At 35.0% G+C, this 22,948-nt stretch overlaps 1 protein-coding gene and 1 pseudogene across 9 annotated transcripts in view; one reads left to right on the top strand and one right to left on the bottom strand.

Annotated features, from left to right (window-relative positions):
* The window catches only part of NTNG1 (netrin G1), a 320,260-nt gene that overhangs the window by 15,895 nt on the left and 281,417 nt on the right, over nucleotides 1-22,948 (top strand). The window lies entirely within an intron of this gene.
* Nucleotides 16,107-16,381, bottom strand: LOC112824626 (LYR motif-containing protein 4 pseudogene; annotated as a pseudogene).

The following is a 22,948-nucleotide window of genomic DNA, read 5'->3' as shown; positions in this document are numbered from 1 at the left end:
AGTGATGAACATATATCAGTATAATCTTTTTTATTGAACATAGCTTTCTTCTCCATGTTTGAAACCTCCCATACTAAACGCACATGTTTTTAGATTATCAAGCTCATTATATCATACTTAGCTGATGCTAAAGAGTAGGGCTATATTCTGTGTTCTCAAGGATGGAATCATTACTGAACGAAATAGCATTCTATATGTCACTCATGGGGACTGAAATCAGCATGTGTGACTTAGGCAGGCACCTCTCTATGGGCCTTGCTTTTATGTTCTCTTAGAGAGCTTCTAGAGAGAGGAGGAAGACGGCTTCTGCCAGAGTAGAGAACAAAGTCAGGGGACCTCTTTAGGAGCAACAAGCTAAAGATGAGCAAATTACACCTTGTAAACTGTACTTGTGGCTTTAAAACTTGCTTTAAATTGATCCACAGTGAGAAACACATTTTATATTACAACTCATTAAACACATACTATCCACATACACAACCAAAACAAAAGCTTCACAAACAAGTACTCACCCATCCTATGTGCTCTGCCCTCTGATATGTTTTTGTTCCTTTAGAATTCTTTTTCATCTTTAACAAGGAATTGAAAATTATATATTGGTTGTGAGTCATAGATTATAAATAGGATTGTTTTTGAAACTTTGAACAAATGGGAAAATACCATGCTCATCATTGTAGAACTTGCTTTTTTAATTCAAAATTATATGTTTAAGATATACTAGATATACTGCTATGTAGTATTCTACTATGGATATTTCTTTAACCAATCTTCTGTTTCTAGACATTTAAGTTGTTTGGTTTTTATGCTTTAAGGCTCTTGACTGGAGTCAGATTTTTCTCCAGAAAGTTGATTAGTATTCTCTATTTTTAAGCATTTTATAAAAATGTGGTAGGCATGAGATTCTCATCAATACTGGAAATTACTTTCTTAAGTTTTCTTCTAACATAGGACCTTAGCAGATAAGTGAAAATGTGTACTTTACCAAAAAGAATAATGATAAAATTATCCTTATTGCTACCACCTTTTCTGCTAAGATAATAACTTCTAACATTTTGATTGATAAATGGAGATATTGGAAGGTGAAATGACATTTAATTTTTCAAAGCTGTATTTTTTGCTTGTTGACTAGGTAGGTTTTTGATATGTTTCTTGGCCATTTAAATTTTCTTATTCCTAATTGTAGCAGTTTTTGTACTTTTTGCCTTTTTTCTAATTTTTCTGCTGAAAAATTTACATAAAAACATGTAAATTTGGGCCTTTTAAACAGACACCATTTTTTTTGTCAGTTGATTAAGTTAAAATATGAGTATCTTTTCTTCCAGAAGAACAGGTCTTGTTTCAGAGACTTTTCTACACCCTTCATATTGTGGAAATGTTATGTATTCTTGAATGGGATTTTGGTGGCAGAGAGCCATCATCTCAGGTCTGAGAAAAATTCATCTAAGTGTCCCCTCATATCTTTTGGTCCTAATGTAAGAACTTGGAAAAGTTGTCATTTACCCCAAGTAAAGCATCCCTTTTCACTGACAATCAGTCCTTTGGAAACAGTTACATACAGAAACATATTAATTTTATAAAGTAGCTGGTGTGAAATCTGCTTTGGTTTTAATTCACCAGATCAATGGGCAGACTAGTTTTTCATGTGCCATTTTTAAAATTTCAGAATTTCTTTTCCTACAAAAGGGGAAAGTGATGAAAGTTGTTTCACACGCATAATATTGGAAAAGAACTTACTGAGATTGGCAGGTTGTAAGTTTCTTCTCATCTTTCTGGGAATAGATAGATTCACATAGTATCAGTTCCATGAAAATTAAAGATGTGAGCTAAGGAAGAAGCCAGAATTGGTTTTCCTTCTTTGACCTACTTTGAAACTGACTTCTAAAATATTAAATGAAGACTTGAGCTGGATTTTGCTTCAGTTCAAAGAAATAGCCCTTTTCGTTCCAGAGGTTTGGTGTCCATTGAGAGGTCTAGCGGCTCACATTATAATCAGGTCATGTCTGAACAATGATTTTTCACCATTCCATGTAACTTTTTGTTTCTTTCCTGTTGCTCTCTTTCCTTCTTGGAAATGACAAAATGAAGAAATCAAATACACTTCCGAGCAACTCTCTCTCAAGGGAGATGAGAAGTCAACGTACATGGTCAACACAGGTTGCAGAGGAGGATGTGTCTAGGATAGAGAAAGTGAGCTGGTGAGCAATCTGAGGTTGGCTGTGATGCCTGGACCACTCCTTGAGGATTTTGACTTCAAAGTTTAGGAGACTAAACTTGTACAGGGTGTTAGGGAGCATTCTCATCAATGTGTCTATTCTGACTCAGAATTGCATTCTGTTTAGCTCTCACTGGAGCCAGTGCTTAATAGTGCCTAGCACAGTGTGAAGCCTATAGTAGTACTTAATACATGCTTGTTGAACAGAACTTGTGCTGTTTGCTTACAAATAACATTTGTAGCTGATATTTATCAAGAACTTACATGGTGCCATGTGCCGTACTAAACACAGCCTTTGTTCATTCATGTCTGCAGTCCTATCATTATCTTTATTTAACAGGTGGAGTAACTGAGGCAGGAGGTTAAATAACTTTTCCAACCAAGTAGTGGGAACAGGATATAAACCCAGTCTGACATGCATGTCCTACTCTTAAACCATACCACAAATTACTCCTTAATTTTATTTGTAGTATGTGGGATAAAACCATCACGAAAACCTTTTTAAAAAATCACATTTATGATTTGGACTATGAGCCACAATACTATGATTTTGTTATTTAAAAAGCCTTTTATCTGAAATAACCTCAGAAAATTGGATTCTGTAAACAGAGTGTGTGGAATGTCGGAAATACACATTATGTGATGAGTGTCTTCATTCGGGGATAAGAGAACCAATCAACACTGTTTGTTTCCATTCCTGCTTTCTTTTCCATTAACGTGTTCATATAAATGGAAATAAGCTGTTAGAAATCATACAGAAAAGAGTACATATTGTGTTCACCATCTAAAACCAGAATAATAAGTCAGCAACTGTTGGCTAGTTAACAAAATCATATTCTTGTGGGGGAGGTGTTGAGAAAAGTAGTTAGCGTGATGCTTTTGATTTTTTTTTTAACAGTATCAATAACAACTGTTATATAGCCAACTGCCTCCATGCTGTCTCCACTCGGTTGTCTAGTAGGCATTTTAAACTTAACACATTTATTATAGAACTCTTGATTTCTTCTCTCCAAATGGATTTTGACAGTAGTCTTTCCCATATCTATAAACAGCAGCTTATATTTATCTAGTTGCTCAAGACGAAAAATCTAGGAATCCTCTTTAACTCCTTTATGTCCCTCACAACACATATCAACAAGTCCTGTTAGCTAAACCTTCAAAAATCTATCCCAACTCAGATTGCTTTTCACCCTCTTTGCTGCTACCAACCAGGTCCCAACTAGCTTTATATCGAGGCTAGACCCCTGCAGTATTTCCTAACTGATCTCCTTGCTTCCAACTCTTGCCCTGTTACCAAATTCACATATGTTTTATAATATTTTAATATAGCACATAATATAAATATATTATAGAAAGAGACACATATAATATAATATACAAATATAAAATATATAATATACATATTATGTAATTAGATAATATAATTATATAATATACGTATGGATAAAATTTTAAACATCTAAATCAATCAGGTCCTGTCCTTGTTCAAGTTCCTCCCCAATTGTTGTGTCCCATTGAGAATTAAATCTAAACCCTCACTACTGCTTGAAAGGTCCTATGTAATCTGGTCCTTGAAACCTCTTTGATGTCCACTCTGATCACTCCCTACCTTGCTCAGTCCAGTCTGCCTGCAACTTCTTGTTGTTTCACATAAAACTAAGTTTATTCTTGCCTTGTTGTTTGGACCTGCATTCTCAAAATCTTCCCATAGCTCTGTCCCACCTTTATTCAAGTCTCTGCTTAAAAAACCCTTCATAAGGAAGCCTATCTGACCTCTTTATTTAAATAGCATCTCTTTTGCACTCTATCCATTCCTTGAGCCTACTTAATTTTTTCTTCATTGAATTTATTATAGGGGGTGATAGTCAAACTAACAACTGGGACAGCATCAACACAAAACAATCAGAAAAGACATCAATGGGTATATCTTAGTACCATCTGACTGAACATCAGTTCCAACGACTAGCCATTTATTATGTTATATACTGCTCATATATGTATGTCTCTTTTCTCCTCCACAATATAAAATCCAGAGGACAGGAACTTTGTCTTATGTCTGTCCACCGTAGGGCTCAACAAATACTTGTTGCATGAATGAATGAACTGCTAAAACAAATATGTTAATTTGATGATAGCATTTGTATCAAAGATTATTGCTCTAATATATACATGGTCTTTAACGTACTTAGGCTACATTGGAGGTCCTTAATCTTGAAGGTATCAAGCATTTTCTTTTTTTTTTAGTTTTTTAAATTAAAAGTATATAAACAATATAACAAATATATGTACACCCACCACTTAAAATTTAAACATTACCGACTAAGTCGAAACCATCTTGTTTCCATCCCCTGGTCCATTCCTGGCTTCCCTTTTCCAGAGAGAACCAGTGTCATAAATGTGGTGTATTTCCCTGTAGTCCATGTTTTTATATTTTTTATATGAAACTTATATGTTCACAAACAAGTTATAGTTTTAACTTTGGGTTTTTTAATGTTACCATCCTGAAAAAACTATGCTGTAACTTTTTCATTCATCATTATTTTCATAAATTATCTGTTTGGTCTGTATGATCTATTTGCTTCATATTAAAATGCTATCTATCTATCTATTCCATTGGATAAATATATTCTTCAATTGTGGGAATTCAGCAAGCTTTGTTTGTTTGTTTTTAGTTTTTTGTAATTACAAGCCACTCAACAAGAGACATCTTCGTACCTAGATCTTGGTGCATGTGAACAAGAATTGTTTTGTCTTTTGTTTATCTTGAGGTGTGCACCCAGAAGCCAATCTATGGGCTATAGAGTATGGGAATTTTCATCAAATGCATTTGCACCATTTTGCATTCCTACCAACAGATTATAAGGGTTCTTCTAAGTCTTGTTTTGTGTTGTTTACTCATGTGTTTCCTCTTGTTATGTAATGAAAAATATTTAAGAAATTGTGTTTCTTTTTCTTTTTTATTTAAGATTTATTTATTTATTTGAGAGAAAGCATGAGTAGGGGAGTGAGAGGAGTGGAGAGTGAAGGGAGGGGCAGAGGGAGAGGGACAGTCAAGCAGACTCCAAGCCCAGCACAGAGCCCTACGCAGGGCTCAATTTCACAAGCCTGAAATCATGACCTAACTAAAACCAAGAGTAGGTTGCTCAACCAACTGAACCACCCAGGTGCCCCTAGAAATCATGTTTCTTTTATTGCCTTAGTTATCAGGACACTCATAGTTGGATTTTATGATCTATCATAGCATCCATAATTAACTCAGGATTTTTGATAAAACTATATGTACCATGGCTCTTAATCTCGCATCTTTGTTTTAATTATTTAATAGTAAATCACTTTGAAATTGTATGAACACCACTAATGAATATTCATTATGGCGAATCGACAGGAGGAAGCATGAAATTTGCAGGACTAAATATTGAGTTAAACTATAAACAAACTTCTTTGAGTAGATCTTTTTTACAGAGGACAGCAAATTTTAAGAGTAACATCTTGCATCTGGCCACCTGAACTGAAAGGTATACTTTGACCTGTACAATTTATACAAAAATCACAGCCTAAAAATTATTTTTAGTATTTATATGTATGTAATCTTTTTTCCAAAATCACTGTTTTCATTACTGGAGTATAACAATAGCCGATAGAACATTTAAACTAGAAGTCTTCTTGCTTACTTTGCAAGATGATATATAAATGTTGCCTCATCCATCACCAGAATGACTTGTCTCCTAGATGAAAACCTGAGGGTGATGTGTAACTGTAATAAATTCGGACAGCAAGGGAAGGGTTCCATTTCTAATTAAAACCACAGCCAGGAAGTTTCCATTTATACTGACAATATAGGTATACTATCAGTACATATTTTATACATTTGCTTGTTTGTTTGGGGCATATTGGCATTGTTTTAGGAGTAGTAACAGTAAAGGAGTAACTTTACATTTCTTTATGCCCTCCCAAGCAACAGTCAATTGCCCCTTTAGACAGGAAGTTTCTAGGATCCCTGGGTCTTAGAACCAGGTATTCAGAAGACGAGTTGTTTAACTTGGGAAAGTGCATGCCTTTAGGGATATTTTATTGGATTCAAACAGTCTCCATTCAAGTTCCAACTTATTCAAGTTATTTCACTTCTTTGTTTCGAGAGACAGTAAGATAATGATGTACTTAGCACAATGCCTGGCACATAGGAGATGCCCAATAAATATTAATCGTCTTTGTCATTGCGATGATCATTTCTATCGGTAAAAAGTTAAAAGCATTCTGATTCTCATTTTCTACTTTAAAAGGATCTTCTGAATGCTTTCCCTTTAGTTCCCCTTTCTGTGAACTGTCTGGACTTTCCTGATGTTACTAATGGCATCTAATAACTAACCGCTTATGAGGTTCTGGCTCCAAGCCAGGTATTTAAAATCAAAATAATTTCACAACTGTGGTTTTAAAATAAATGATATGTATTCTAAATAACAGTATTAAAATAATCATTCATGGTTGCAATGGCATTTGCATTGAGATTATAATGGATCAAAGTTTTAACAAATACACTAGACATGTCAAACGACAGCATGACTGTCTAAAAACAAAAAGAAAATGTTAACAAAATAAATACCTATGTGAAAATAAATTAAATAAAAGCTCATTTTATTTTATTTTGTTTTATTTTATTATTTTCTTTTAGAGAGAGAGAGAGCGTGTGTGAACAGGGGGGAGGGGCAGAGGGAGAGGAAGAGAAAGAATCTTAAGCAGGCTCCATGCCCAGTGCAGAGCCCGACATGGGGTTCGATTTCACAACCATGAGATCATGACCTGAGCTGAAACCAAAAGTTAGATGCCCAATCGAATGAGACACCTGGGTGCCCCTAAAAGCTCATTTTATTATTCAGCTATTGGAATGGGCACAGTGTTGGCTCTCATGGATGCTTTGAAATAAAAGAGAGAAATTCAGTATAGGAAATGGAAATGCTGGATCCCAAGTCAATTTCCTTGGTTGCTGTATTATCCATATTATCCCCTTCCTCAAAAACATTCAGTGGATTTCCACCTCAACAAAATGAAACAGTGTTCTTTGGAGCTTTATTTACAGTAGCCAAGATATGGAAGCAACCTAAATATCTAACACTGTGTAGATAAAGAAAATGTGATATATATAATGGAACATTATTCAGCCATAAAAAAGAATGAAATCTTGTGATTTATGACAGCATGGATGGACCTTGGGGACCTTATACTAATAAAATAAGTCAAACAGAGAAAGACAAATACCATATGATCTTTCTTACATGCAGAATCTAAAAGAGAAAGAAAAAGAAAAACGAAAAAGTCCATAGATACAGAGAACAGATTGGTGTTTGCCAGAGGCTGGGAATGAGGGGAGGATGAAATAGATGAAGGGGATCAAAGGGTACAGACTTCTGGTTATAAATAAGTCATGAGGATGTAATGTACAGCAAGGCAACTATGATTAATAATACTGTATTGCATATATGAAAGTTGCTAAGAGAGCAGATCTTAAAAGTTCTCACCACAAGAAAAAAAGTTCTGTAATTATATATGGTGACAGATGTTAATTGGACTTCTTGTGGTGATCCTTTTGCAGTATATATAAATACTGATTTATTATGTTGTACACCTGAAATTAATATAATGTTGTATGTCAATTATACCTCTATTAAAAAATAACACTGTTAAGTGAAACCTAAATCCATAATTCTTACTTGCTCCCAATATTTTAATACACATGGTATTTGGATGCAGTGTGTTCAATTAGGGCAACCAACAAGTTGTGTTATCAAGACTGTGAATTAGGAAGAGGTCCTGTTTCCAGGAAATGCATCCTTGCACCATGGCTTAGAAAGGAGAAAATAGGTCGGATCTCAGCCCCCATCTACTACTTGGCATGGCTTCTTTGTAATGGGCACAGTCTGCCCAACTGTGTTTGCTGGTTTTGTGCAATATGCATATTTCACAGTTATAATTTGATCTTGTTCTGGACTCACATTGCATTTTGGAATGAGTGCCACATATTGGGGGAAAAGCTGTTGCAAGCCATAGAGAAACTTTATTTTATGATATTGGATGGCAAAACTAACAAATATTAGTAATTTAACCAATTTATCAAATACTTATTGAGCACCTGGTATGTGCACTCTACTGAGCTAGGGTTGTAAAGATGAGCAAGACAGACACAATTCCCCACCTTGGGGAGCTCATGATCAAAGGGAGGGAGAAACACATGAAACAAATATACCAATAATTACTACTGTGATGAATATTTCAAAGAAGAAATTAAAGTCCCTATGACAGTATGTAATCATAATGCCAGTGGTGATAGAAAAGTAAAAGTGATTCTTCTTGAAGAAAGTCTGATGTTGTCAAGTGCTAGATTTGCTCAATGATGTTATAAATTTAGCATATATATTCTTAGAGCTAGTAAACATAGAACTTTATTATTGAAACTCCTACAGTAAAATAACTTTGTCATCCCAAGACTAGAAATCTAACCCCAACCTCATTTCCTCATATTTTTAATATAATTTAAAAGTAAGATTTTTTTTTTTAGACTTGCAACTGCCATGTCATAGTAGGTAGTTATCTTTAACAATACACTTAGCACTTCGTTTTGTAATTATAAGTTACTTGACTGCCTTCCACACTGGATTGGAAACTCCTTGAAGAACAGGGACAGAGCCTTGTTCTCTTTTATATCCATAGCAATTAGTTTAGTGCCTGATACATAGTGGGCCCTTAATATATAACCATGGAATGAAACATCCTTTTAACAGTCTGCTTTCCTAAATCTCTGCTCTGTCCATTTTTATTTTTTATTCTTTTTATTGTCCCTCAATAATCTTTTCTGTCCTTGCTATCATTTACAATATCAAAATAATCTCATGCAGAATCTGGCAGGAGATGACCCTTGAGAATATTTTGTGGGAGTATTTAGTATTTTAAATAGTGGTGTTCCCTCCAGTTCATTCAATACTTCCAGGCCCTTGTTGTGGGCAAATGGGAGCTAATGAGGACAAGCTAGCCTCTGCCTTCAAGAAGTTTTATTAAAATAAATAGTTATTTACAAAGAAGAAGAAAATAAATGCTATGCAAGAGCTACATATAAGGAGCTGTGGGAACACAGAGGGAAGCAATTCATTGCAAACTCAGAGGGCTCAGTGGTAGCTACATAGAGGACATGGCCTTTGAGCTGATCTTTGAAGGAAGAGTAAACTGCTCTAAGAAGGAAGAAGAAAAAGAAGGGCATTACAGCTTAAGGAGACAAGCGAAGCCTTGTCTTTAGCTTTTCTTTTAAATAATTTCCTTTTGTGGATCTATCTCAACAGTAATAATATGACTGTGTCACCCATGAATTAATCTAAATCCTGCTCAGCTGTCCTTATGTTTCCCACTATATAATACTGTAACATCATTTCTTACACTTGGTGTATTCTCCCACTCTCTAAGGTATCAATCATTAAACACAATTATGTAGGTGAAGGCACTTATAAAATGCAAAGTACTATACAAAAGAGGGGCACGTGCTATACAAGGCACTATAACTCTTACTATGTATTTGCAAGCTCATTGATCACAAATCATAGGTACTTAACAGATGATGCAGAGAGTCAATTTAAGAAATATTTATTGAAGCCTAACCAAGTAATTTTGGACAAGTCACTCATTTTAACTTTCAGAGTTCTAGGTTCTTTTCCATGGTTTTTGTGAAGGTTGACTGAAATAATTAACTTTGAAACCTGTAAAACATGGTATAAGAAAAAGTCACTCTTAATATATACCAGACCCTCAGTTTGACTCAGGCCTTTGCCTACCAAAATCTTTACTGGAGAGATGAGACTTACATAATTGAGATATATAATAATACATAACAATAGATGATTACATATCAAAGGCATGGGTACTGTCATTAAGTATCATGGGTTTATGTCCTTGTTCAGATTTGGGAATAGTCAGAAAGATCACAATGAACATAGAATTCAAATACAAGCAACTTAACCTAGTTTATGTCCATAAGCCCTGAAATACAGAGGGTCTTCCATAGTCCTAGCCCAAATCTGTGTTCCTTCCTCTCCCAAAATACTCATTTAAGACTATATGAGATTTTCACTGGCACACTAGACTATTGGTTTTACCATTGTTTTCCAGTTAGAAACATTTATAAAACTGCTTAGATGCCTTTTTAAAATTTGCTTCACAATGTTCCAGAACAAATCTTCGTAACTTCATGAAAGTCTGCCTACAGCCATCCTTCAAGTGCCGTGAATTTATGCATGATCGCTGAGAACTTTATTCTGAAGGAATCTATCCAGAAATGGCAGAACATCAGTGTTACATTTTTCCCAGTTTATCTAATATTTGCGATATATAATATTATTACATATAATTCATTATTATCAGTGTTAAATTTCTAAAGTGTCTGAAGTTCAAGTCCCAGGTTTATTATACTATAAGTTCATATTTGTATGAAAAATAACTTAAAAATGATCTCATGCATCTTGAGTAATCTTAATCCTCATATACAGGTGGAAAAGCCCCATTTTATAAATGAGAAAGCTGAGATTTGAAAAGGTTAATGACTTGCTCTAAGTCACAATAACTAATAAATAATAGATGTTGAATTATCATATATTTGTAAAGTTAATAATAATTAATTTTTATTGAGTATACTCTACTGGGCATTGTATAAGTACATAACGTGTAAATTTAATCTTTGCATGAAAGCTTGAGTAGATTTAAGAAGGATGTAAATACATTGCCCTTGAGTTTTCACGGTTTTTCAAAGCCATACTTTTTTCTTTTAATGGAAATGTCTTTTGTTAGTTAAGTAAGCACTTGGCAAAGGAACTTTGCAGTCATTATTGATGCTCCTTAGCTTGGGTTGTCATAAAGCCTATGAAAGGCTTTCACAGAAATAATGCTAGAACAGATTCCTCTGGGCTCCATAGAATCAGAGGCATTGGGCTATTGACAAACTGATACCAGAAAAGAACTTTGAGATCTCTGGAGAAAAGGTAGCCTGCAATTTTACAGTATAACTAATGGGAGAGCTTTACTGTGAAAATAGAAGATTATTCATATAGTTGTGTCTGAAATGAGGAAGGCAGTTCTCAAATGTTGCTTCTGCTGGCTTTTCTTGAATGGAAGTCCACAATTATCATAGGAAATCATGGGTAAAGTTCTCATTTCCATTTTAGAATAATGTCAAGAAAAAAACCCTCAATACTAGATTCTAATATAAATAATTTCAGGAAGCTCTAAATTCATGTTTATAATGAAGTAGTTACTAATCTATAAAATAAGACACTATGCTCAGGAGATATGCAAATCATATTCCTTGTTAATATTCTGGACAGCTTAAAATGTTTCTCTCTCAGTAATATCTTTACTCTAACTTGACCGTGTGCTTCTACCTTCACCTGCTCATGAGCAGCTCTGCTCCCTTGAGGAAAAATAGAAGTGGAACAACATTGAGGTGACATTTGCCAAGGTCAACAAAATAAACCCAGTACCAAATCTATTTTAAAATCATTCTCTTTTGAATTGCAACCTGGATGAACATAAGAACAAGCACATAGTGTAATTTTTCTCGTATCTATGGCAGTATCTTTGATCTCTGTTCTATTTAGCTGAGTCCTCCAATCTTGGTACAGGTCTGTCAGTCTCTCAACCATAGAGGGCTGATCATAGAAATGACCAGCAACAAAATCTATAGAAATATCTTAAATATCTAAAAAATTGATCAAATTAACCAATTTTAAATATGCATCATGTTTTTGCCAGTCTGGAATTTTCCAAAACCATCATGGAGTCCTCCATATCTGCAGGCTGACCTTTTTTGCTACCAAACCCATACCCTCATTTATTGGTATGGCAAAAATAAAATTAGCCATTTTAAAGGGGTTAATCTAGACATATATTCTTTGGCCCAGTAGTTTATGTATCAAATTCTGTTTTCTTGAGTAGGTGGATTTTATAGAGTATTTTAGAGCTTTTTTAATTGAAGTATAATTAATATACAGTGTTATATTAGTTTCAGGTGTACAATATCATTCAACAATGTATCTCTCAGTACTCATCAAGATAAGTGTACTCTTAATTCCCTTTATCTATTTCACCCATCCCCCCACTGACCTCCCCTCTGGCAACCACAGTTTGTCCCCTGTATTTGAGTCTGGCTTTTGTTTGTTATTTTTCCTTTGTTCATCTGTTTCTTATATTCCACATATGTGTGAAATCATACGGTATTTGTCTTTATCTGACATATCTCAATTAGCATTATGCCCTCTAGGTTCATCCATGTTGTTGCAAATGGCAAGATTTCATTCTTATTTATAGCTGAGTAATATTCCAGTGTGTGTGTGCATGTGTGTGTACACACACACATACATATATATGTATATATACCACTTTTTTAATATAGTATATGTATTCCATAGTATATATAAATGTACATATATATACACATCACATCTTTATTCATCTATCAGTGGATACCTGGGTTGCTTCCATATCTTGGCTATTGTAAATAATGCTGCAATAAACATAAAAGAGCATATATCTTTTTGAATTAGTGTCTTTGTTGTTTTGGGGGGTTTTTTTTGGAGGGGAGGTAAATACCCAGTGGTAGAATTACTGGATTGTACAATAATTCTATTTTTAACTTTTTTGAGGAATCTCCAAACTGCTTGTCACATTGACTATAATAATTTGCATTCCCACCAACAATGCATGAGGGTTCCTTTTTCTCCACATCCTCACCAACACTTGTTATTTCTTGTGTTTTTGATTTTAGCCTTTCTGACTGATATAAAGCAATATGTCATTTTGGTTTTAATTTGCATTTTCCCAGTGATTAGTGATGTTGAGCATCTTTTCATGTGTCTGATGGCCATCTGTATATCTTCTTTGGAAAAATGTCTATTCAGGTCCTCTGCCCATTTTTAATTGGATTTTTTTTTTTTTTTGGTGTTGAGTTGTGTAAGTTCTTTATGTATTTTATATTAACCCCTTATAGATGTATCATTTGGAAATATATTCTCCAATTCATTAGGTACCCTTTTTGTTTTGTTGATGATTTCCTTTGCTGTGCAAAAGCTTTTTATTTTGGTGTAGTCCCAATAGTTTAATCTTGCTTTTGTTTCCCTTGCCTGAGGAGACATACCTAGAAAAATGTTTCTATGGACAGTGTCAAAGAAACTACTACTTATTTTCTTCTAGGAGTTTTATGGTTTCAGGTCTCACATTCAGGTCTTTTTTTTTTTTTAAGATTTTATTTATTTATTTGACAGAGAGAGACACAGCGAGAGAGGGACACAAGCAGGGGGAGCGGAAGAGGGAGAAGCAAGCTTCCTGCTGAACAGGGAGCCCAATGTGGGGCTCGATCCCAGGACCCTGAGATCATGACCTGAGCCGAGGGCAGATGCTTAATGACTGAGCCACCCAGGCGCCCCTCTCATTTAGGTCTTTAATCCATTATGAGTTTATTTTTGTGTATGATATCAGAAAGTATGTTTAGTTTCCTTCTTTTGCATGTGGCTGTCCAGTTTTCCTAGTCACATTTGACACTGCCTTTTTTCCATTGTGTACTCTTGCTTCCTTTGTTGTAGATTAATTGACTATTTAAGTGTGGGTTTATTTCTAGACTCTCTGTTCTGTTCCATTGATCTATGTGTCTGTTTTTGTGCCATTACCATGCTGTTGTGATTACTACAGATTTGTAGTGTATGTTGAAATCTGGGTCTGTGATATCTCCAGCTTTGTTCTTTCCCAGGATTGCTTTGGCTATTCGTGGTCTTTTGTGGCTCCATATAAATTTTAGAATTATTTATTCTAGTACTATGAAAAAGGTTGTTGATATGTTGATAGGGATTGCATTAATTCTGTAGATTGCTTTGGGTAGTATAGACATTTTAATAATATTTATTCTCCCATCCATGAATATGGAATATATTTCCATTTGTTTGTGTCATCTACAGTTTATTTAGTCAGCATTTCATAGTTTTCAGACTACAGTTCTTTTTCACCTTTTTGGTTAAGTTTTTTCCTAGGATTTTATTCTTTTTGGTGTAATTGCAAATAGGATTATTTTCTTAATTTCTCTTTCTGCTTCTTCAGTATTGATGTATAAAAATGCAACAGATTTCTCTATATTAATTTTGCATCCTGCAACTTTACTGACTTCATTTATCAGTTCTAACAGCTTTTCGGTGTAGTCTTTTGGGTTTTCTACACAAAGTATCATGTCATCTGCAAATAGTGAAAGTTTTATTTCTTTCTTACCAATTTATATGTCTTTGACCTTTTTTTCTTACCTGATTGCTGTGGTTAGAACTTCCAGTACTATGTCGAATAAAAGTGGTCAGAGTGTACTTGTCTTGTTCCTGATTTTAGAGGAAAAACTCTCAGATTTTCACCATTGAATATGATGTTAGCTGTGGGTTTTTCATATATGGTTTTTATTATGTTGAGGTATGTTCCCTCTAAACCTACTTTGTTGAGAGTTTTTATCACAAATGGATGTTGTATTTTGTCAAATGCTTTTTCTGCACCTATTAAGGTGATTATATGATTTTTATCCTTTCTCTTGTTAATGTGAGGTAGCACATTGATTGATTTGGAAGTATTGAACCATGCTGTATCCCTGGAATGAATCCCACTCTATTGTAGTGAATGATTTTTTTTTAAATGTATTGTTGGATTTGGCTTGCTAATATTTTGCTTAGGATTTTTGCACCTGTGTTCATCAGTGATATTGGTCTGTATTTTTCTCTTATTGCAGTGTCTTTACCTGTTTTTGGTATCAAGGTAATGCTGACTTCATAGAATAAATTTGGAAGATTTTCTTCCTCGTCTATTTTTTGAATAGTTTGATAAAAATAGGTATTAACTCTTTAAATGTTAGTACAATGCATCTATGAAGCCGCCTGGTCTTAGACTTTTATTTGTTGCGAGTTTTTTTATTACCAGTTCAATTTCATTGCTAGTGATCAGTCTGTTCTATTTCTTCCTGTTTCAGTTTTGGAAGATTATATGTTTCTAGGTATTTATCCATTTCTTCTAGATTGTCCAATTTGTTGACACACAATTTTTCATAATATTTGCTTATTGTGCTTTGTATTTCTGTGGTGTCAGTTGTTATTTTTCCTCCTTCATTTCTGATTTTATTTATTTGAGTTCTCTCTCTCTCCCTCTCTTTTCCGTGAGTGTGGCTAAAGGCTTAACAATTTTGTTTATCTTTTCAAAGAACCAGATCCAGGTTTCATTGTTTTTGTAGTTTCTATTTCATTCATTGCTGCTTTAATCTTTATTATTTCCTTTCTTCTACTAGCTCTGGGCTTTGTTTGTTCTTCTTTTTCTAGCACCTTTAGGTGTAAGGTTAGGTTGTTTATTTGATTTTTTTCTTGCTTCTTGAGAAAGGCCTGTAATGCTATAATCTTCCCTCTTAGAACAGCTTTTGCTGTGTCCCAAAGATTTTGGACCATTGTGTTTTCATTTTCATTTGTCTCCATGTATTTTTTTGGGTGGGGGGAGACAGTCCTGTTTATTGTCAATGAAGAAACAAAGTGTGGAGGTGCTCTAAACAAGTGGTAATGAGATACAAAAGAGGGGTGAGATGGAGAGGAGACATAATAATACACAGCATTATTCTGAGTGAGCTCTAGCTCTTTATTTTAACACTTGAACCAAGGAGAGAGAGACAGCCATCATTTTTCACTAAGGCTGCAGAAGAATGGAAACCCAACTCTGTTTATCAGCTGCTACAGGGTAGGCAGAGAAAGAGGCTATTTTAAGCTGATGTAAGAGGCCACTGGTGGTCTGTTGGGAGCCCCCATCCCCACAGCAGAATGAATGCTGAAGGTGGTCCACAGCTGCAGTGGTGGCTGGTCCTGGCTCCCTAAGTCCTGGGCTTCTCTTGATTCTCAGTGATAGGCTTGTCAGTCAAATACAGTTGGCCGAAGTGGAGCTGTCAGTGAATTACTCCAGTGTCTCCTTTGACTTTGTTCACTAGGGTTTGAGTTTCTATGGGATCCTTTACATTCTTAATTTCTCTGAAGCAACTGTCTTATCCTCCTGACAGCATAAGTTCTATAATTATAGGTGCTGAAATGCTTGCTCTCTCAGCATCACCTAGTACAGAACTAACACTTGTGTACAGCTGGAGGCTGCCATTTTGGAAAGAAAAATAAATAAATAAATGGGTCCTCTTTGAGGAGGCCCAGAGTTTAGCCTAATCCACAAAACTTCAGTCTATGCAAAACCATGAACAAAATAAAGTATAATGCAGTGGGGCTCAGTCTTGCCAGCAGGTAGGGCCTCGGCCTTGGTGAGCACTAGCCCTCCATGAATTGTTTTATTTCCTCTTTGATTTCTTGGTTGATCCAATCATTATTTAGTAGCATGTTATTTAGTCTCCATGTATTTGTAATTCTTCCCAGATTTTTTCCAGAGCAAATTGAAACATGGTGTAATTGTCCTTTTAATAATGGAATCCTATGGACTGTACATTTCTGTAAGGTCTTCCTGCCTGGAAGAAGGCAAGTTTATAACTGAGCAGGAATCTATGGTAATTTGAATGGAGCAATACTAGTTCTGACAGGACTGGCCCTTGGCCAAGCTATGAGGTAGCAACACTTTCATTTGCTAGGTACTCTACAACCTGGTCTTTACAACTGTCCTTCATGGGTTTCACCCTCTTAGTGCCTTATGTGGAAATTGGGAACCTCTAAGGGGTGGGGGTCTTAATAGGAATAGTTTATGCTGCTACCCCTTCTAGAAGCATCTACATTTTTATAGGATCACACAAAGAAGTAAATGACTATCTGCTAATAAAATTTTAAATGGTAAGCTATCCATTTTAGGTCAAGGAGTACTTTCTACTCTCTCTTCTTTCTGATACAACACCCAAGCCACTTTGCAATAGCCTGCTGTATGAGAGTCCAACCAGGGAAGCAGAACTAGTAGGAGATATATATTAAGAAAAGTATTGCAAAGAATTGGTTTATGTGATTATGGAGGCTGGCTAGGCAAGTCAGAAATTATAAGGCAGGCTGTCAGAAGGGCAGGCTTGAACTCTCAAGCATGTTCTGAAGTTCCTCTCCATAGACACAATTTCTTCTTCTTCAGGAAAGCATTAACTTTGCTCTTAGATCCTTTCTGTTGATTGGTTTAGGCCCACCCTGACTATCTAGGATAATCTCCCTTACTTAAAAGCCAACTGATTATGGACTTTAATTACATCTATAAAATACTTCCATAGCAACACCTAAATTAGTGCTTGAATAACTGGTGGCTGTAGCTTAGTGAGTTGACACTTGAAAAAGACCATCACATCTGCTTTTTAAGAAAATTAAGAAAACCATTGTCAAAGTGTTTAGCTATTTAGGTGTCTTACATAAAAATATACTTTAAGACCTAAAGGAAGTGAAGTTAAAGGGGTATTAGAGCCTAAAGAAGATAAATAAGTCATTTCTCTTTTTTGGGGGGGGGCATGTCTATGTCATACTTCAAAATTCAAGTGAGCGACAAATTTCAGTACCCATGCAATATTTTATTTATCTTTATGATCATCTTGTAGATGATGATTTAATAGGATAATTTAACAGCCTTAATGAATGACAAATCAACTAATTATAAGCAAGAATTATTGTTACTGATGATGTTGGTAAAAAAGTACTTACTTAAATGGCAGATAGAGTATCATTAAGGTTAATAACCAGATACAAACTGAACATAATTATTGATGCTGATAATCAAAACCAGTTGGAAATGAATTAATTGGATGTACCATTTGGTATTATTTATGTTTTGTTTTAAAAACAGCTATTATAGGTCAGGTTTAGAAAACACATTATAATTTATCAAGTAATCTTTGCTGACCCCAAAATAAAATAATAGACAACTGTTTTTAGCATTATAAAATATATCTAGGCTCTCAACTCCTTTTTTTTTGGAACTTTTTAATAAAAGTAGGCAATTAATAATGGGGCCATTATTACTTGTTGCACCATACAAATATTGAGTGTCCTAACCCACATTTTAATAAGACAAAATTTCATTATGTTGAAATGTGGACCTTAGTATATGAATAAAATCAGATTGACTGGTCTTATTTTGTCAGTTCAAAACCAGATACATTTTTTAGCATGACATTTCTGTATTTTCAAATCAATATCATACTCTGTGCCCTTTTTAATATTTAAAAATATAAATGGCTGGGTTATTGATGTTTGAAAATGCTCAGCAAATATTTAAATTTTTTTTCTCATTATGTACGTGTTTAACTACAACACTTCCTGATTTTCTCTATCCATTCTGTACCAGCTCTGAGTTTTGGACTTAGATTCTTCTATCTCCTAGCAAACATCTCTTTTTCCTCCCCACTGGCCTTTCACAGTCTTCTCAAAATCATTGGCAGAAGGCGCTGAAAAGAGGTTTAAGATTTGGGATTAAGGTTTTTCTTCCCTCAATGTGTCTGGCTGCGTCAAAGACACTGGGTTGTTTTTGAGTCTCCAAAGCTTGCATTGGTCTGCTATTGTGTGCCCCAGCAGGGGCTCAGAGGCTCTCTGGTTGTTCTTTGCCAAGCTTCTGTGGGGCTCTGTGACTTGCTGTAGTTCTCAGCATTAGTCACTACACACCTGCTGCATCTGTCACTTTAAACTCCATTTCCCCGCCCCTCATAGACTTAAGTGACCACCCATCTTCTGAAGACCCACTGTATTTCCAGAGACTCTAAAGTGACAATGATTAACCTTGTCTGGGTCAGTACGGTTGTGCAAGGCTGAACTATACTCATCACTGATTTTCTAGTCTCACTTGCGCATAGGGACATAGAAATACTTTTATCAACAGCCTGGAGTTTTCTGGGGGAGTGGGGAAAGGAAGGGAGATGGTGGATGAGAGTCCAGGAGTCTTTAGAACCAGATTTTAACTAATTCTTCACTCTCTTGCTTTCCTTCTTTTACCAACTTGACAATCTAGTATATATGCTATTTATTTGCTTTAGTTGTTATATGCTCTTCAGATAGCCACTTGACTATACAGCAAGCATTTTGCTTGTTGCTTGTTTAATCCTCAAACAATTATGAGGTAGGTATTATTGTCCTTATTTTAGTCTTGAGAACACTGAGACTCCAAGAAGTCAAATAGTTTTTTCTGTCATCACAAAGCTAGTAAGGACTGATGTGGGGTTCATCCCTAATTCCAAAACCTATACTCTACCAGGAGAATTCTTGGAGACGTAGCAATAATATATTAAAAGCTAACTTCTAACGAGTGCCAACCATGTATGAGGCACTATTGTAAGAACTTCTAAATCTACTAACTCATAACAACTCCAATAATTAGGTATTGTGATTGCCCTATTTTTCAAATGAGGAGGGTGGAGCACAGAGAAGTTGTATCATTGCCTAAAGCCACACGATTAGCGTAAATCTTGGCAGTCTGGTTTAAACTTCTGATGTTTAGCTTGTATGCTATGGCATAATTCATGAAGCCAAAATTCCAGAATCCAAGACTTAAAATTGTCTTAACTATACTGTCGCTAGGAAAGAAAAGTGGCCAGTCATTTGGTTCAGCTATTCTTAGAATGTGGCAACCATTGGCTTTGCTTTTTAAAAGTTGTCCTAAAAGGAAATGGAATTTTGGTGAAATCAATTTGATTAAGGGTTTGCCTTAAATTATAGACTGCTTTTTCCATATCCTCTCGCTGGGGACTTTCAAAAACATAAATTCACTAATTGATACTTGAAAAATAAAAAACAAAAACAAAAACAAAAAACTGCACCCTAGCATTTTTAAAAGCAATAGGTGTGTGATAGAATGCTTATGGTATGTTAAAATAATTTTTCTTGGAAACTCTAAAGTAGAGAACTTGGTAGTATTCTTCTGCAATCTCTATACTATGAACTTGACTTTTGAGAACAGCTGACTTTCTAGAGAAATCACCTCATTCAGAAGAAAAGACTTTTCTGTTTCCAGATTGGTATGAGATTGGTACAGGAGAGCTCAGTAATAAATTAACTGGTCCACAAGAACATCATAATGGCTCTGTAGTAGGAATTGAAATTATACTTCACTTCTAAGCCATTATATGATATTTATCAAAGAATAAAAGTAGCAGCGCTTTAAAGATTTACTGAGATATATCCAGCCAGGATGCATTTTTTTCAGTGCACCTTAAAAATCTCCTCATAATTCACTGTTATAGAAGTCTTTTCTATTTTCTATTTATTATCCATTTTTTATCTATTTCTATTTCTTTTACCCCTTTATGCTTTTTAATTTTTTTTTTTTATTTCTAGGGTTGGATACAGTATAGTCTAGAATACAGAAAGACTTGAAATTCTTTAGAAATACCAGTTTCGGGGTGCCTGGGTGGCTCAGTCGTTAAGCGTTTGCCTTCGGCTCAGGTCATGATCCCAGGGTCCTGAGATCGAGCCCCTCGTCGGACTCCCTGCTCTGCGGGAAGCCTGCTTCTCCCTCTCCCACTCCCCTTGGTGGTGTTCCCTCTCTCGCTGTGTCTCTTTCTGTCAAATAAATAAATACAATCTAAAAAAAATAATACCAGTTTCAAAGCCTTGGTTGAAAGGGATTGATGTTTCTCTTTTTCAGTAATAGATGAATTGAATATCCCATACTTCTGTTTGTTTGTTGTTTAGGGCAGGGAAGAAGAATTGGGCCAATGTTTCTTTGACAACGAAATATGACCTAGAACACTGCTTTCCCTGAAAAATTATATGCCAAACCCAGCATCTTTCAATAATGTTCCAACACACCTGCTACCTTGGAAGTAAAGGTTTTACAGCTCTCTGGATCTTAAGGAAGACCATATCGATCTGGTGAAAGTAGTGTGAGATGTTTAAGAAGTTCTTAGTTAAAGCAATGAAATAAAATGAGAAAATAATCATAGCCCTTTATTCTTGCCCACCATTCTAAGATAGATCTTAGGCATCAAAAGACTTCATTGTCACATTGAGTGTTTATTCTTTGTCCTGGAAGAGAGATTTGAGTTTTAGAATTCATTTTCTGTGGAATTTAAATCTTGTTCTAATTCCTTCAGAATTTTCCGATCTTGATGAATCACTACATTACACTAGTCAATACTACTATTGGGAGAAGAAAATTGAGTCCTGTTCAGGATTAATGTGTCATAAACAGTAGTATCTCACTGCAGAAAGGTATGTCAAGATCGTTTTTATTTGATCTTGAGATTTCAGTCTTCTAAACAAACATTTAATCCAATCACTACAACAATATTTGAATAGTATCTGCATGTGAATCATCTCTACTTAATGATGGCATTTATTGAGTGTTTTATGCTACATTTTCTGTTCTTTATAATAACCCTGTGAGGTACCTATCATTGTCCTCAATTTATAAATGAATAAAAGAATCAAAGAGGTCCAGTAACTTGTCCAGGGACACACTGCTAATGTTTTGAGTTGAATTCCTTGAATTTCCACTGTGGAATCCAGCAATTTGGTTGGATGTTTGTCCTTTAGTTTATTGTGCTAAAATATACATGCCTTCTGGCTTATTTTCTTAATTCTTTGCTTTTTCATCTCCCTCCTTCTTCTCTGACCCTTCTTAGAAGGACTTTTGTTCTTCTGTAGAAACTACAGTAAGCTATAGACAATTTTTATTGCTGAAGCTTTCCCTAACCACTCCCTGCCCCTGCCCTTGCAAGGCTGATTTTTATGGCCTTCCAAAGTGCTCCCAAAACTTCTTGTCTATGCCTGTAATAGCACTGTGCTATGATCTCCTGTTTGTGTAGTCACCTATTAGAGTAAGGACCTCACTCTCTGCTGGGATGTTTTTAAGAAATGCCAATGTTTGAATCCTACCAAAGTTATTAAACTTCAAGTTATTACACTTGAAAGCTTGGGCTTCTACTGCAAATAATTAATGGCTGACTGTGACTCAAAGCCAAATATATGATTCCAAATGTTGTTTTCTTAACCATTATACACTACTGCTTTGCAGATATTCTTGAAAAATGTAAATATTAAAAATCAATCATTTAAATGTATTTGCATATTCTGTTTTATAACAAGATTCTTTTACTTTTAATTTTATATTTAACATTTCTAATAATTAGAGACTTTTATGGTCTAGGTGAAATGGAAGTAAATTTGAGCTTGTTTCCCTTGAAGTGACTACATTTCACAGGCTTAAGAGATGACAGATGCTTTCACAAAATAAAAAGCACTTGAAAAATATACTAAACAAATTAAAATGATATTTAAGAAAAAGAAATGCCAGGGTTTGGGGCCTGTCTTTGGAGATGAAGTTCACAGATTGTCTAATTGCTCAGGTAATTTTAATGCAAATTTATATTCGAGAATGAAATATTAGCCTATACATTGTTCAAAGGCAAAGATAATTCAGCCATATTCATAGAATTTAGTACCATCCCTGATATATAACAGATACTTAATAAACAGTGGTTGCTTGAATGAATGAATAAATGAATGAACCTCAAAATGTTGACGTATATTTTTGCAATGTAAATATTTTACTTAATTTACTTGACTAATATATGGTTGTTAAATGCATAAATGCTGGAATATCGCTAAGTATTCAAGAGCACTTATAATCCTGGCTTCAAATTCAGCTAGTGCTCTCTGAGTTTCTCAGCTAAGCTGTACTTGCCCAGCAGACCTCAACACAGTAGTTCTTCTAGAATGCTTCATAAAAATTCCAAACTCAAGAAGAAGCAATTTATTGAGATGACTGAAG

This window comes from Callorhinus ursinus, unplaced genomic scaffold (assembly GCF_003265705.2).
Source record: "Callorhinus ursinus isolate GAN/ISIS: 27379988/994484 unplaced genomic scaffold, GSC_fseal_2.0 scaffold9, whole genome shotgun sequence".
Classification (NCBI taxonomy): Eukaryota; Metazoa; Chordata; class Mammalia; order Carnivora; family Otariidae; genus Callorhinus; species Callorhinus ursinus.
Note: the sequence above shows the minus strand (reverse complement) of the source record. Positions and strands in the feature narration are given on the sequence as shown.